The sequence below is a fragment of the Morone saxatilis genome, unplaced genomic scaffold, assembly GCF_004916995.1.
Source record: "Morone saxatilis isolate NCDOM2014 unplaced genomic scaffold, NCSU_SB_2.0 Contig20, whole genome shotgun sequence".
Taxonomy (NCBI): domain Eukaryota; kingdom Metazoa; phylum Chordata; class Actinopteri; family Moronidae; genus Morone; species Morone saxatilis.
The window spans coordinates 1,178,262-1,183,382 of record NW_023339763.1 but is presented as its reverse complement, the minus strand read 5'-3'; the positions used below and the strand labels follow the sequence as shown (position 1 = coordinate 1,183,382).

The window sequence follows — 5,121 nt, the reverse complement described above, 5'->3', positions numbered from 1 at the left end:
GGAGATCGCCATCCAGCCAGCGAGACGAGTGAGGAATGAGGGGGCCAGATAATTGTTCTGAGTTGATGTCAGGTGTTGGTGCTCCCACTGTGGCTTTGTTTCTAATGATTTGACTTTCCCCAACGCTGAGATCTGTTTGCAAAACGATCCAGACCTCTCAAGAGTCAGAGATACGAGGTGTCGCGCAGTAGGAGAGTATTCAGATCCTTCAGTAGCAAAACAACAATGTAAAAAACAATCAAACCGTAATCGATAAAAGAAGAGAAGATTATCAGCAGTTAAAGTACTTGTCTGCCTAAGTCTTAATCTGAAAAAAGAGAATGTAGTTGAATGTAGATAAGAAATTAAATTGATGTATTGTTAGAACATATGACACGTTAAATTTTATAAAACTATAGATAGTCTTTAGTTGGGCTAAGTTTTTTATCAATGGCGTTGAATTGTAAGAAGTATATTGGTTCCATAAATGTATTTTTATAAAACTGTATTTTAAATTTCAATTTGTTCTTTAAATATTTAACCACAAAAGAATAAATGTTTTTTTAATCTATTTATCTATATATTTAATCTATATCTAAATAATTATGTTATCTGCAAACCATTTTCATCAAGAACCCCCCAAATAATGTTTACAGTGTGAGTTGAATAAATGACAAACTTTGACTGTGAATCTGTCTTAAAACCTTCTTTCTCTGTAATGACCAGCAGGGGCAGCCTCCCATTACCATACAGTCTTATGGAGAAAGTGAGTCGACTTTCAGTTGATTTATGAGCAGTAAACAGTTTCCTGATGAGTTTATGGTCCCTCAGTCTCTAGTTTCAAGTCTTCTTCCATTAACATGTGCATGATGTTCATTTAGTAACGATGGTACCATTAGAGTAAAACAGACCATAAAGCAGTGTATGCCTTTAGGGCGGGCTACCTTGTGATTGACAGCTCATTCTCCAGTGAGCCGTCCAGCTCAACGCACCAAACTCAATCAAACTGTCAAACAGTGCTGATCAGATATGGATCCCCAGATTTCTGTTGTTGACTATTTCTCTCCTCAAATCGTTAACAAACACATTTTACTGTTTATCTGAGAGTACTGTGTGACCAGGCGAGCCGCCATTTGGATGCTCTGAAAAACCGGTATGTTGAATTTTGGATATTTGGTTGTATTAAAACAAATTAATTGACTTGAATCTTTAACTCTTTGCCGTCTTTCTTTCTTTGGATCTTGTTTCTCTGCACCATCCACATGTGACTGACCTTCCACCATGACCTTCCTGGCAGTCATCCCCTCGTTGTATCAGTTACTCGGTGCCTTAAGGGCGTGTTTTGCAAGTCAACAATTCACATAAAGCAGAAGCACCCCGCCGCCCCTGAGCATACAAACGGCCGCTTATTCAGTGCCTTAAAAACCAGCGGATTAAGGAATCAGGGATCCTGAAAGGCCACCGCGCAGCCCCCGGACTCAGGAGTTAAGCGGCCGTGAATGAGATGTGGCGACTCCAAAACAAAGCTACTGTGTCACTCACGCAGCACCGAGGGGAATGCTGACGTCACGTCTCACAAAAGAGGGGACACTGAGGCCGTAAAATATCGTACACCACCACCGCTGCTCGCCTCAAATATGCACCAGAGCTGCTGCCAAGTCTGTTCTTTGTGTCCACACAGAGAAAACAGAGGAGCATTTGCAGCGTGTCCCAGAGGAGATCTACATTTTGATCCATATTGGGTAAAATATAGGCTCTCTCTCCCCTCATGGGTGGCCTGGTTTTGGCCAGAGGACACAGGACTGTGGACTCTCGTAGTGGTCTCCATGGGGATGAGCAGGACTTGGAGAGGTATCCGGCTTACTGGAAACGTGGTTTATTGTTGACTTTCAGGAATGGGGAGGGGGGCTGCCGCTCTGTGCCGAAGCGGGAAGGCGGGGGGGCGGGTTGGAGACGGAGTTTGGGGCAGCACTTCCTGGTAGTGGGAACATCACCTCAGCAGGGTTTTAACTTCATCGTCCAGGTCAGGTCAGGCCCTCAACCTGCACGTGGTGGTAGTGCACGCTCACACTTACACTATACAATATATTATTGGACTTTATTTTTATTGTGAAAACCTGGTGATTTGTCCCAGTGTATTTAGGGGTGTAGTATTCGTCCCGAACCGTCACGGTACGGGCGTCACGGTTCGGTGCACGCAGTCATACGACGAATACGTCTGAGTGAGTTTAAAAAAAAGTCCAGTCCTCACTTTAATCCAGGTGGCGGTAATGAGCCTAAAAGCTGCCAGAAACAGTCATGAAGAAGAAGTAGTTACAAAAAAGGACGAAGAAGAAAAGTGATGGAAAGTGTGGAGTTGGAGGAGCTTCATTTAAATCAGCTGTTTGGGAGCACTTTGGCTTCCCAGTACAATATAATGGTGATGGCACGCGAGTGGTGGACCGGACAAAGACTTTCTGCCGGCGATGTTTCACGGAGGTGCGGTAATGTTGCTGGCAACACCTCAAACATGCTAACCCACATAAGACGGCATCACCCCGACATACGCGTACTGCTTTTAAGCCACCTCTCTCATTAACACTGACAGGGCCAAAAACATCACAGAAGCAACTGGCCTATACATATCAACACCTGTGCGCCCATAATGCACGGCTTCAAGTATTTATTAAAGGTGCTGGAGCCACACTACAGTGTCCCATCCCGTGCACATCAGCCATTTACACGCGTGCACGATAATGTTTCTTATAATGATGTTACCAAAGTTGCAGTTGGCCAAGAAGTGCTACCTGGACTACCCTCAGTCTATCTTCCTCTGTATTAACAGAACGAAGAACCCTCCCTAAATACAATTGTTTTATGTTTTATTCTATTTATTTTTTACTTTTATAACAGGAGATGGTTTTTTATTTTGCAGTCAATCGGTGTCTGTTCAAAATAAATGAAAAGAAGCTAGTCTTTTATATGTGATTTAAAAAAATAAATAAAAAATTCTGTTGTACCGAACCCGTACCGAACCGTGACTTGTGTGTACCGTTACACCCCTAGTGTGTATATTTATATATATATACAACAGTGGTGGAAGATGTAATCAGGTGTATTTGGATACTTTACTGAAGTAAAAGTACAAAAACCTACAAACCTGCATAAAGTAATGAAAGGTCATCTGCTAGAAAGCCTCTCAGACGTTAACTATAGATATTAATTACAGCAGTAGATTCATAAACATACACCATGCTGCTATATAAGCACAGGGATGACCCCTGACTGAAGTTATTTTATGGATACTTAATATTATATTTAATGTATAACAATAACAGTAAAAAAACAGCTGATAAAGAAAAAAATCTCTGAATATTGATCAGAGATTAGTTTTCTGGTACAAAAATCCGAAACAGCTCATCAGAGCAGGAGGAATGTCAAATGTTGTACTTTAGCTCCCTCTAGTGGAGATACCCGTGTCTTTAATTACAGAAAACACACACACAAACACACACACACACACACACACACACAGATCAGGTGGCAGTCAGAAATAGAGGAGGGGTCCTCTCAGCTGTGCAGGAGTCTGGAGGGAGGACGGTATATTTAGAGCACACACACAGTAACACACACACACACACACAGACACACACAACAACAACTCAATCAGCTGTTTACATTCTGCACTCTGTGTTTGGACTATGAACCAGGTCCTGGTCCTGGTCCAGAGAATGAAACAGAGCCTGCTCTAGCTAGAAGGACCTAATTATGCGGCGAGAAAGACCCTCCAACAGCCACCTCTTTCTAAAGAATTAGAACCGCGTCTACATATGATACTGTCAATCAATACTCGCTTGTATTGACTCATCAGTATGGATCCCATTAGCATTATTAAATACATCGAACTGGTCTCTATTCTACTTGTAACTTTTAGTTCAATCAGAGAGTTGTGGTGGTAGTGTGTGTGTGTGTGTTTGGTGTGTGTGTGACTGTGATCTATGAATCACAGTACAGCCTGCCACCTCGTATATCGAAAAGACATCACCTGATCACCTATCGACCTGGCCAGTCCCGACTCAGAAAAGGACCAGGACCTGGTTCAATAGTCCAAACACCAGAAGTGCAGAATGTTAAATCCAGCTGATTTGAGTTGTTGGTTGTGACTGTGTCCTGTGGTGTGTGTTGTAGTTACTGTGGTGTGCTCTAAATAAATATAACCGTAACCTCCTCACCAGACTCTGCACAGCTGAGAAGGACCCCTCCCTCTAATTTCTGAAACTGCACCTATGAATCGTGTGTGTTTACGTGTGTGCTGTGTTTTGATGGTGTTGGATGTTTACTGTGTGTCTGTGTGTGTAAATGTGTGAAATTGATGTGTTACTACTTACTGTGTTACTTAGTGTGTGAGTGTGTGTAACTGTGTGTTGTTGTGTGGTTACTCATGTGGTGTGATTGTGTGATGTTTATCTGTGTGTGTCGTATCTGTGTGTGTTGTTACTGTGTGGTGTTGTGGTGCCCGTGTGTGTTACTGTTGTTGTGTGATGGTGTGTGTTACTAGTGCGTGTCGAGATCACCCTAATTGATGGGTCTCAGCCTTTTGGCCGTATGTCGCGTCTCCAGTTGGATCCAGAGGACGTCTTGATTACAAAACCGAAACCTTTAAAGGTTATTGTCCAGAATAAATTAAGTAGTGTAATCCACGTTGAAAAATAACAATCACTAAGTGTTGTGTTACCGTTAATGGACTATTTAATGTTGAATAGATTGTAGATACCGAACCCATGTGGAACGCAGTACCCGACACTAATACGCATGTTTAATTCCAGTATGGGACGTAGAATAAGCACGCTTTTAAATTGACTAGAATCTGGTCTTGATGAAAAAAATATAAAAATGTGCCATGGTGGGTGCACTACCTCGAGTCCAACGTGATGGACTATTCTTCCTCACTCTCTTAAGGCCAGGATCTGGGCTGATGGTGGAGCCAAGCCCAGGTGAGGAAGAAATCAGGGAGAAAGACAGACCAGGAAGGAGGTGGTGAACGGCACGGACGAGGAGGATTTTGGCTTCGGCCTCAGGCCCAGCGGCCAGAGTGGTCAGATTTTGGGACCAAAGGGCCAAGACCTTGGGCAGCTGAGTAAGGCTGGGTGAAGCTACTGGGAA

At 43.0% G+C, this 5,121-nt stretch overlaps 1 protein-coding gene across 1 annotated transcript in view; it reads right to left on the bottom strand.

The window, feature by feature from the left end:
• Nucleotides 1–5,121, bottom strand: part of ttc3 (tetratricopeptide repeat domain 3) — a 42,677-nt gene that overhangs the window by 23,340 nt on the left and 14,216 nt on the right. The window lies entirely within an intron of this gene.